Here is a 12,852-nt window from a genome sequence, read left to right as displayed (position 1 = left end):
GGTGATTCACTTAAACACAACTCAAGGGCACAAACTGTACAGCTGCATTAGGAAATATATGGTAAGTAAAGTTGACTTGATTTGATAGCCTGGGGAGTTTTAAATCACAAACCAGAAGCGTTGCACTCGGAGCTGTCATATGTGGTTACTGATTAGCATGGTGTCATCGTCCAGAGTTCTCTGAAGAGCCGTAAGAATCTGTCCCCTTTTTTCCCTCTATTTATCAATGTAATTAACTTTAGCAACATATACATACTGCTATATACAATTTCTTTCTTTTCAAAATCCATTATGAAGATACGAATTGATAGTTGACACACTCTTTGGATGTGTTCAATGAATGTATACTGTATTGCACCCAGCAGCAGTAATATTTTAACAGTCTGGAGGACATAAGGGTTGTGCATGAGGTTTGTGATATATAAAAAAATGATGGTATTTATGAGGGTGTGCTCATTTGTCAACAATCTTCTAAAAATATAGAACCATTTTACTTGTTCCCTCTGAAGCGTATATGATAAATCCTGCAATACGATAACTGAGTAAATGAAAACAGATGAAGCAAGCTTAGCAGGATTTGGCAAAGAATTCCCTGCCATAATTTCCAGTAACATTACAGATGCACTTAATGCAATACAAAGTCCTTCATTCTTCTGTCAGAATGCTGTCACTAATGTATTCAAAACATATACCTGCAGCTAGCTACAAGGATTACGATTAAAAGTATGCTAAAGCTTTAGTTTCCCTGCTTACTTTATATGAAGCTTACACTTAGCTCACATTTATACAGATTTAACATCATAATTTATAATCCATTGTCTGCCCCTCATTGTCATCCATGAGCCTAAAGGTGAAGGATGAGGTCAATACAAGATACACTCTCTGGCAGGTGAAAGCATTGCACAGATTCAACATATTAAACAGAGAAACCCCATCTGTACACATCTGATTTACGTTTCTGTGCCAGGTTATGCACTGCACACAAGACCAAGCTACCAGGCTAGTGCCGTTTTTGTTCCATATTGTACTTGCAGGTGTGCATTTTCAAGCATTTTCACATTATCTCTGTGTCCACACAGATCTTTTCTGGTAATGTGTCTGGGCTTTTTTAAATAGGCCTTTAATAGTATTCAATAGAGAATAAGAGTACAAGTGGCTGATTGCATCAATCTGCATAGACTCACTTGTAATTTGGCATCATTGTGATGCTGGACTTCAGTCAAAGGGCTTTACTGCTTAGACATGTATTGAAGATTGGTGCTCTGACATTATTACAGCACCTCGATGTGATGATTACAGTATAGCAGTTTTGACTTTGACCTGCCTGTTGCAATTGTATGCTTATTGTTTTGAGTGTGGTATAATACACCTGTTATATTCTAAAATTGAAATTCTCTCGTCTGCTTGGGCATGAATTAGAAATGCATGCATGACACGTTTGACTTAGTAAATCAACCAGCAAAAATCTTCATGCACAGCACTTAATATCACAATGACTCTGATTATTCTTCCTATGGTAAACTGTAACTTAGACCCACACTTTTTAAAGCCATTGTCCAAGAATAGAAAAACTGGGCTTTGAACAGGCATGGCTGTGTGCACCATCATTTTTAAATTCATAACTACAACGGCTTAGAATGATTCAGGGTCATTTAGCCTTCGGAAAGCCTCAGCAGATACCTTTTCATTTCAAAGCAACAGCCTCACACTCACACTGTGCATCTGGTAATATTCGATGTGTAGAGTGTTAAATCACAGCAGCACGGCCAGGGTAATGACAACTTTTGTACACCTGCACAGCAAAAGGTGTTTCACAGATTGAGAAAGCCAGCACTGCAATATAAACACAACAAAGAAATACTGTATAGTGCAGATTTATGTGGTACTTTTAAACAAGAACTGACCTCAAGGCACGTTTCCAAGAGATAAATCCAGAGGTGGCATTTCAAAATACAGATTCGGAATGTCTGATGCAGTTAAGGGCGCAATTCCATCAGATGATAGCTTGAAAAACAAAAGACCAGCAACCCACTGCTCTAAATCAGAAAACCCTCAGCCCTTTAAACACAGGGGCAGGCTTTTATGTCTTATTACTTTGGTCAGATAAGAAGTAGCCAAGTTTTTTTTGGAAAGCTTTTGTTTTCCAGAATACAAGAAATGCAAAAGTGGACATACAGCAGACAGTAGGAGCTAAGGCACGCAGAAAGAAGTAGCCAGGATGGGAAGATGCAATGTCCTTGATGAAACAACATATCCACTTGCTTTGGTTTTCAGAACGAACAACCTAAGTGCCTTTCTTGCTCAATTTCACCATTTCTCCTTTCGTTATCCTAAGGCGTGACAGCTTTCCCACTGTTTGTTAGACTGCGTGGTTATTCTTGGTGTTCTCTGTTTTTTTAAAGAACTAGGTTAATTAATGGGGGGGGGGGGGACATAGAACAAACCCACACTTCTCACTGGAAACAAGTGCTCCCAGAGTGTCTTGGCCTGGCTACGGAGAACCTGTTGTGAGAGTGGAGGAGCAGCGAGGAAGGGGCTCGCCCCAGAGGAGGTGAGATACTCCTACTCACAGATACAGGAGAAAATGGCACCAAAAGCCATTGAGGAGCCAGAATGGAGGAGCCAGGACCATCACCAGTTTGATCTGACACATCACACTGCTCATTAAGCTCGTTACCATAAGGTCTTAATTTTGAAATGTTTCCCAGAATCCACACTCTTCTGAAACGACTGGGTTGACTTGGTATCACAAAAAAAAGCTGTTCCACTAAAAAAAAAAGCTTTAAGTAAATTATTAGGACATAGCTTTGACATAATAATTGTAATGACAGTATTGTTATTTGTTTTAAACGTAAAAAGTAGGCAAATCTATTAATTAATATTCCCTTGATTTTTATTGACGGATTATTTTACTTAAAAATATTGTGTCTCAGGTTGTGTCCCTTCTGCAGCATGTTCATGTCTCAACCCCGTGTACCTTCTCACTCAACTTTCACCCTATGTCCTGTGGGATTGTGCACTCCTGTCCCTGGCGGGGAAAAGAGAAGGAGATAGTCATCTCCAGTAGAGTTCCCCCACCTTGTCCCAGAGATGAATTATTCACTCAGCTGCCTGCCCTCTGGCTATGTGGAGGCAGGGTTGGGAGGGTGCTTTGGAGATATAAAATTCCCTCGACTATCCCATGTGGAAAAACAGAGATTGAATTCCTGTCTCGGTTTTTACTCTGAAGCCTCCCTATGGAGAAAATGGTACTTCACCGTGTGTGTGTGTGTGTGTGTGTGTGTGTGTGTTAGTGTGTGTGTGTGTGTGTGTGCGTGCGTGTGTGTGTGCGTGCGTGTTTTCTGAAGTTATCTGAAATGAAGAAGATAGACATAACACTCCATGCCACACTTTTAAGAAACTTTTTACTAAACCTGAGGCCACACTAACAGGATGCTGGGATTTAAATGCTTATAACCCTCTCTGGAGGAGGGACTTGATTTCTGTAGGTGAGGAAATGAAGTGGGGTTTCTATTACATGGCTGGAAAGTGCTTGGCTCACCAGTATTATAAGATCATTTCATTAGCCCTATACAATTTCTTGCATTAGGAATTTGTCTTTTCACATACCCCAGCTTGCTCTCCATGAGACACACAGACAGGAAGAGAAGCCTGGGTTCAAGCACTGGGTCAGCCATTGCATAGCACCCCTGGAGCAGTTGGGGTTAAGGGTCTTACTCAGGAGCCCAACTACGTAGGATTCCTCTGCCAGCTGCAGGATTTGAACCAGCCACCTTCCAGCCACAGGTGCAGATCCTTAGCCACAGAGCCACCTCTCCACCCCAGGAGAGATTCTTACGGCATTGAGGACCACCTCATACCTGTCACGGTCTTCATCTAATAACCCACGCTGGATGCATGGGATCATTGGGCTACAGAAGTGACAAGCTCTGCTCTGCCAATGCCAGAACTTGAGCTCATGAACACAGAACAAGCACAGCACAAGCACAGAACAAGCACACTCCCTAGACAGCCCTGAGCTCTGCAGCGCCAAAAGACCTGGACTTCTGCACTGTCTGGGATTCAAGGTGGGGAAAGGGGAGGGGTCACGTCCCTTCTGTAGTATGTTCATGTTCGCTGCGCCATGTTACTGTAACAGACGCTGTGTCCACGAGGAAGAGGAAGGAAGGACCCTGTCCATTGTTCTGAGGGTTTTCAGGAGATTGCTGGCTACTTTTCCAAATTGCAGGGCTGTAATCAGAGTCGAGGGACGAAGGAAGATATTTCAAAGACCTGAGCAACAGTCTGAAAGAGAATGTCTCTGTAACAACAGCAAAGTAGGAGCTCCAGAGATAGAGGCTAATACCGAGCTCAGACCTGAGGGAAATGAGGGTTTAAATATCCTGGAAGTGGAGAGTTTGGTAATAAGTGTGGTGTCGTGATTGGATAATTGATCAGTGCGCAGGGGCTTTCTGGAATTACCCATAGCTGTGGTCAGTTTAGCGAAGGGTCGTTTATGGTTGCTGATGGAAGTGACGGTTACAAAGACACCAACGCCAATCGGCCTGAATAACACTCTGAGATCACACAAGGATATACAATAATAATCATCATCATTCATGAGGAACTTTTTACTGAACGTTGCCCACAGTAAGTAGAGGGGTGAATGTGCAGTTGAGCCACAGACATGTGCCCTTAGTTTTGCATTTCATCTGTGGGTAGAGGACGAGATGGTTACATGTCAAGATAACACACAAGCCATGTCAGGCATTTTCCGGCACATCGTAATTTATTCATCTGGGCCATTTATCAAACAAACAAACTCTATTCCCAGGAATTTGAACCCCAACAGTGTCAGGAATGGGGAAGAGAACAGCTCAGGGAGAAACAGACGTTGCTGGACAGGTGCAGATAAGGACAAGAGTCTTAACTGGTTGCAGACAAAAAAACTGCAGGTAGTCGGGAGAGCGAGATTAATTTAATTATAATTTGCAAATACCTTTCCAAAAAAATGGAATATAAACCTAAAAGACAGTGTTTTTTATCTTTGCACTTTAAATAAGATCAGTGATTTTGTTTTTGCCAAAGAAGGAATTTCTTATTTTAAGTTGTTTTATGCCCTGGGCGGCAATGGCTAATTATCTTGTGCCTATGCATCTTCCTCCCCACACGCCTGTAATCTCTTGTGACATCTTCAAGGATGAACTTAGTTCCAGTATGTCACATTTCAGTTTAAATTTCATCACTATTACATTGAGCAGGAAAGTCACCTCTCATCTGGATTCCAAATGGTTCCTTCTCATATGGTTCTAATGACTTTTTTCTTTTTCATTTCCCATCCTAGAAGCTGATGCTAGAAGGCAGCACTTCTCACAGCAAAGCAGCACCACTGCTTGATTTGAAAGGGTCCTACTTCAGCAGGGAAGCCCGAATAGTCTTTGAGCTGCAGGAAGCACATTAAACAGACCTATCCTTCACAGTTACAGCCTAAACCACAGGGGGATTAAGAAATGAATTCACCGTTGCATTTGTGCGCGATTCTCTTCGAGTGAATATTCATCCGTTGATGAGGAGGCTTGAGCAACCCTAGGTAAAGTCATCAATTAGGAAGTGAACACATCATTATTTTGTCATTTTGTCTTAATAGTAAATTCAGCCTATAGAGGACAGCGATCTTGTCAACCTGACTGCCTTGAAGCAGCTGTCACTGCCAACTTAAGGTCATTTGTCTCATGAAACAGATGGTGTTAGATCACTAACCTGGGACTGTTCTGTCAGTGAGACAGAATTTCAGCACTGCACTGTATCAAGTGTAGTTCAGCATGTTCATCTCTTTAGCAAGTACTGAAGGCAAAGACATGAAGAACCTGTATAATCCCTATTTCATTGATTTTTAAGTTCTTTTACCATTAAAACTCTCTGAAAGCATTAGTTTTTAAAATAACTGTCTTTTTTTTTCTTGAGAGAGAAGACTACGAGGGGATCTGAGTCTAGTATTCATAATCCTTACAGGCACTGACAGAGTCACCACAACAGTCCTCTTCAGATTCAACAATGCATGAACTGAACGGCACAACTGGAAACTATTCACTGTGGAAAACAGGAGGCACCTTTTTACACAAAGAGTTGAGGAAGTATGGAACAGGTTGTCCAGCCAATGCGCTAATTTATTTTAAAGAAATTACTTTAAACGTGATCTTTAGATCAATTAGCTATTAAAAACCAAGCAAACTATAAGGACCAAATATCCTCCTCTCATCTGTAACCTTTCCTATGTTCTTGGGTTCTTATCTGTGAATGTGACCTGTCAGTATTTATTTATATCTAACAGAATCATGTGCTAAAGGCAAGATAAGTAGCAGTGACCTGCATATCACCCAGCATTACACTCATGAGGAACATGGAATATTCAGTCATTTTCCCAGTCGGTGTTACTATGCAAAGGGATACTGTCAAAGCAAGTAGCCTTATTTATAGAAATATCCACCACCTCCACAATAAACTACGCATGTAGATTTTCAAAAATAAACATGTCAAGTGTATACTGTATAAAGCACTCCCGGTCCTCCTTTATCCTGGGGAATGTGTTCCCGCACTGTCTGCGGATAATGAAAAAACATGAACACTGGGAAAAAGCTCTCCTGTGCCATAAATATATCATGGGCATGTCTAATACACTGTGCAAATCAACATAAATATGCCAAATAACAAACGAACATGACAGAAAATAAATATGGCACTGCCCTGTTTTCTATTATAAAAAGGAGTGTTACAAAAATGAATACAAAGCACGAACCTCTCTGGCTATTGAGTACAGTAATCATCAGGAAGATGTGATGAGCCTACTGTATATAAATCTGCGTGACGATTTGTTAATGTGGTGATAAGTGAATCTGATGGAGATGATAGTGAAGTTGTTGATGAAATAATTTGATAGTCAGACTGCTGCTCATCTTCCTTTATTTCTCTTTTGACATGGATAAAAGGATTTTAAAACAACAATGCCAGCAAATGGCGGCGAAGGTCTCCAAGCGAGAGTACCAATGCAGACAAATAAAGACCTGGGAAGATATACGATAGGTGTCTGTGCCTCAGGGATGGTTTGAGAAGCTTCTGGCCAGGCTTGGGGTGACACCACAAGTACACAAAGCTGCTGAGGAGGAGGAAGAGGTGTAAAATAAGATTATCGCAATCACAAATGAGCAACCCTTGCCATAGCCTACCCTAAATCTAAAGGCATCCTGCAACACTGCTCATTTCTGGATCATGAATCATCATTCTGCAGATCCATCCCATGATCTGGTTCTCGTTCAACCTGAGTGCTAACCTCTGCTTTTTCCACCCCAGGTCTTTAGCCATTGCAATTGTTAAGGAGCGAGCTGCAGATCCACGTGTCACGCCCCGCACTCCCTCGCAAACGCCGTTACATTCCCAAACCCACTGTCTAACGATTTCATTCCTGACTGAACCATCACATTCACACAGGCTCACTCCTGGACCAATTATCCAACCACGTCCCTCTCTCTTCAGTATTTAATGTTCCCTCATGCACCAAGCCATGCTCACTATTGAGAAGCCTCCTTTAGAGTTTTCTAGTGCGTGTTTTTGTCTCGTTTGATTTCCTGGGTTTTGGACTCAACTTTTCCCTTTCTGATCTCGTCTCTTGGATTTCGCCTTTTGAGTTGTCTTCTCGGTTTGTCTCGGATTTTTCTGGTTAACTGATCTCTAACTTCTCCTATCAACCTTGCATCTGGATTACGATTTTGGATTGTTTGCCTCTGTGCAGAATTCACAGCTACGCACAGGATCCTCGGAAAACTACCTGCTGGTTCCCTGACACCATGGGGTTGAAGACGATTCCTAGGGGGTCTCAAGGCACTGTGTGGCTAGTTGTCTTATGAATGTTCCACAGCAAATGTTCTTTATAAATTAAAGAGTCTGTAGTGAGGTTGCAAAATCTACAGAGTGAGAGTGAGAGCTCTGTCGTTTATTTTTCTTTTGACTGTTCACATACATGGCAGTGAGATCTATAGAAAACAAATCTGCCCACCCAGGTCCAGTACACTATATACTTCCTGGTGCCACAGGCCTGCAGGGTACAGGACAGTTACAGTGGGTCCCAGTGTGTGTGGAATAGTAAATTATGCCCTGGAGCAGTGTGTCTGTGGTGTGTGTGGGAAAGCGTGTGTATGTGGGACAGCGTGTGTGTGGGACATTGTGGGTGACAGTGTGTGTGTAGAACAGTGTGTGTGTGGGGGACAGCGTGTGTGTGGGGGACATTGGTGTGTGTGGGGGACAGCGTGTGTGTGTGGGACAGCGTGTGTGCAGGACTACCCTACAATGCTGGAATGAAAACATTATCCTGTCTCTCTGAGCTGTGCTGTAAATGATTCCATCCTCTTGCCCCCATGAACACACACATCCTCCTGTGCTGAAGTCATTCTTCTTCAAGGTGACCTACTGACACAGCCTTCTCTTATTTCATTTCTCAGAAAAAGAACAAAGCTTCTGCCGTACAAAAGGTTTTGGCCTCTCTGCACTGCTGTACTTTCAGACCCAACGCCCCCCTCCTTCAGAAATTCACAGCATTTTCAATCTATTTCAGGTCTCATCAGTGCCGATGCTCACTTCTGCCGTCTTCCACGCGCTTGGTTTCTCGCCTCCCTCTCTCCCACCTTTTCCGTCCCTCCTCACTTCACTCCCGTTTTTATTGCATTCTGTCGAAATGCCCTTTGCGCGCCCGTGGCAGCCCCCCGTGGCAAATTAATCTCCCTGAAAGAATCAATCGGGGGAGAGCAGCGGGCCTCCCCTGACTCTCCTGGTAAGCCCCCCCCCCCGACTGGCGATTCCTGGGAAATGTCTCTTTCCTGGGGAGAGATGCCTGCTGATACTAATCTGAGCCGCCTTCACGAAATGCTGGATGAACGGAGGGTGATAAGAACTTCCACCAGTGCAGAGAGCGAGTGTTTGTATGTTAAGTTTATAAAAAACAGCAGTGGCTGTGGTTGTATTAGTTATGGACATACAGTCATATGTCAATGTCGACATCACCGTCCTTAAGGTTTTTTCAGTAAAGAAGTTGGAGTTGCACTATGGTTCTTATTTTAAAGCTCTGGCTGGTGGTAAAAAATGGGGATTTCATAACTGTAACTTGTATAACAAAATTTCTGCAATGCAAAAGGTTTTGGCCTCTCTACACTACTGTACTTTCAGACTGAGCGCCCCCCTCCTTCATCACAATTAAACAGTCCTAAACAGGAACAAAATTGTTACACAGTCCCCCTTCAGGGAAGGCAGGGCACCCTGCACCTGAAATTTAAAGTAATCGATGTAGAGAATTAAAATTTCATTTTACCCATGAGCCGCAAACAATCATACTGCAGAAAAGAGGTCTGAGCAATGAAACATTGGAGCATTTGAGTTTTCAAAAAGCAGGCTCATGTTAAAGAAAAGTTGATCCTCTAGTCAGACAAGTCCCAGGCACGGCATTTTCTAGTGGTAGTCCAACATGGTGGCCTCTACCATCACTATCAAGCAACATTCAGGTTTTAAGTTTAAGCCGTCAGCTGGTGACTGTGTGTGAAACACAAAAAATTAGCTCTTACTGAACTTTTGTGCAATGAGTAATATACCCAAATTTACTGAGCTACATTACAAAATGCAACTTATGAGTATTGCAACCAATAGCATCTGTTGTATTTCTAATGCCTCTCAATGGGATTCAACCCATGACTGGACAGCTGGTCCCAGACCCTTAGGATTCTTCATGTGAGGAAGTGCTGCTGATTTTCAGTCCTACATATATCTTCTCTAACCCCACCCCTGTGACACTGGCCTTCGCTTCATTGTTAAGCTTGAAGTAGTGTCTTGAAGTAGGTCATCCTGATCAATCTTCAATGATTTGGATTACTAGAATCAACCCCCTGTGCAGTCTCTTCTCTTCAAGACTAATTTGATACTATTTTTGTAATGCCATGTGATTCTGACAGATTTATTCTGGTCAATTTTCTTTGGCGTTTAGATTTAAGCTTGGATTTAACCTGTGCCCTGTGTTACAGCAGCATTCTGGTAATGCATGGGTGTGGGAGATGGTGACCTCAAACTAACAGAGTGTGGGACATGTGGGGGACATGTTAGAGCTTTGCATTACAATATTCAGTGTTGTGGGTTCTAATTCTGGGTGGAGCACAGCTGTTGTACCCTTGAACAAGGTGTTTTGTTCAGATTGCTCCATTGGGTATAATGACATGCTTTATAAACGTAGGTCTCTGGATAAAAGCATCAAGCAAATAAATAAACAATGCTGGAATCTTGCTACACTGTTATTAAAAGATATTGGTGGAACTAACTAAAATCCTGTTTTTGTGTACGGACAAAGCTCTCATCCATTTTTCAGGCTCATTAAAGACAATATCACTTTATTGGCCATATACAATTTCTTGTATATTTGTCTCTTCACACACCCCAACTTCCTCTCCATGAGCCACACAGACAGGGAGAGAAGCTGGGGGTCATAGCGCAGGGTCGGCCATTATTTTTATACGGCGCCCCTGGAGCAGTTGGGGTTAAGGGCCTTGCTCAGGGGCCCAACGGAGTCGGATTCCTCTGCCGGCCGCAGGATACACACCGGCAACCTTCCAGCCACAGGTGCAGATCCTTAGCCACCACTCCGCCCACCATTTCTGATGACAGTGAGAAATATCCCTCCCCTTCACGTTGCTCCCTTTCGAGAACGTGTTAAGGCCACCTGAGGATCAGTTGTGATTGATTGCGTTTATTAAGTGAAATGACTAACTCTGTCATTCTTTGTTGTGAGGCAAATGTTCATTACATGCCTTCACTTTCTCTTCAGAGCTCCTGGCAAATCAGCGCAGGCGACGTGTTTAATTATTTGCGTTCTAGGAGTTCTGATGTGGTGTAATTGACCACTGCCTCCTATCTCAGATGTTTCTTTATCAAGTAATTAAAGCTGCGTTTATCAATAAGATATTGGGTTATAATGCAGAGCAGTTATTAAAAAAGCAATTAATGCAGTACCTCTCCTTAGACTATCTCTTGATTTAATTTTAAACTTTTACTCAGTAGAAGTAAATTAATTCTTGTCTGCATAAAAGGGACACAACTCAGATTTAGAGACTCTAAACATTCAGAGAACTTATGTTGTTAAAGTAAAAGTTTTACATTGAATGAATATTGGCACAGAAATTAAAATCTATTGAATTCAATTATAATTATATTGAATAATATAATTCAATAATAAAACTATTGATGGATGAGTAGAGATCAGGTGACCTCATTAATGTGGCTGTAAAAGCCCCATATAGGCAGTGAAGCAAAGCCTTGACATAAAAGTAGCCTCTGACTCAATAAATAGAATTAATTGTCTTATTTGTCTTTTTTTAATACACAAGAAAGAAGGCGTGCTAAGAAATGCAATCCAATGCTCTAAATTTAAGTAAATCAAGCTGAACAATCAAGTAAACAAATTTGTGTTTGTGATCTGAAAGGAAAAGCACATTTGTAATCCCCCTGCAGCCAGCCAGGCCTGCCTGTTCTGCAATACTGCGCTGTGTATTCGGTCACCTACTGTACAGGGACTGATGTTCACGTTAAGGGTATGAAGTGAAGGGCGATGGCTAAAATATTTGTCAAATATTTATATTTTCAGTGGAAGGCCGGGATCAATGAAACGTCAGAAATGAGTGCCTGATCACGGCTGACTAATTTATTCCCCAATAAAATCAGTGTCAGGCTGAGAGCGCTTGCAGTCAGGGGGCACCAGACCAGGACGGTGTCAGCTGCTGTTTAATCAGCTGCTCCTCCAGCCGCCCTGAGCCTCTTTAGAGCAGGGGGCCGAGCCGCTCTGCAGTGAGGTGCGTGTTCCTTAACAGGCGTTGGATCACACTGATCCCCACGTGCCCCGGGTGTTAATTACTTTGTGAGAAACAAATAACACTAAGCTACGGGGCCTGGGAAACACAGACTGTATCAACCCCCCCCCCAGTGCTCTGCAGCATCACAATATCAATCATCTAGGGAATCAATCACAGAATTGTGTTTCCCATTATTCCAAGTCCCCAAGCTCAAAGACAGGACCATACACATACTAAGCAGTTTCTTCGAGGTGAGACGGAAGATCTGACATGCCACTTTGCTTGCGATTTTAGACTATTTTGAACTGCTGTATGATATTTGGCATTTTTTCTTTCCTGCAGTGCCCCTGGAAATTGCATTCATGTAGATGTCAGGGCCTTGAAATTGTGTTTGAAAACAAGAAAAACCCTCACTGAAAAGCTAAGCAGAGTGGATCCATGGCACCTGGCAGGGCAGAAAAAGTCTTCAGGCTGGCGTTCTGTGAACCTGATCTTTGGGAACCGAACTTCTCCAGGTTTTAGAGCTCTCTTTAAACAGTGTTTTGGTTTAGACCTGGCAAAATGTTCAGTTAAGTAAATAATTAGTTAAAAAAATCTAATTAAGACTTCAGCTGGAATGTGAACTCAAAAACCCCATGGCTGTCAAGAACTAATCCTGAGATCTGTGGTCTGTCTAGGCCCTAGGGTGCTGCTTGTCTATTCCAATTTTCAAACTGCACTATCGAGCATGAGATGATATAGGCATCATTGCAGATAACTATACCCAAATCAGAGGGCCTATCTTTCCCCAGTGAAGACAACAAACCACAGTCCAAAGATCCATGCTTTGCAAAGATCCATGTTTTGCACTTTTGTTGTTGTGTACATTTATCTGAATTGGTCAATCCCAATTGCAAATCAGGCTTACAAATTCACATTATTGGTTGGAAGAGAGAAATGTTCTCATAGGATTTCTGTTAAGATCTTATAAAACATGGCATATAGCCTAAAATTATGTACA

The sequence above is a fragment of the Atractosteus spatula genome, chromosome 14 (genome assembly GCF_055471065.1).
Source record: "Atractosteus spatula isolate fAtrSpa1 chromosome 14, fAtrSpa1.hap1, whole genome shotgun sequence".
NCBI lineage: Eukaryota > Metazoa > Chordata > Actinopteri > Semionotiformes > Lepisosteidae > Atractosteus > Atractosteus spatula.
Note: the sequence above shows the minus strand (reverse complement) of the source record.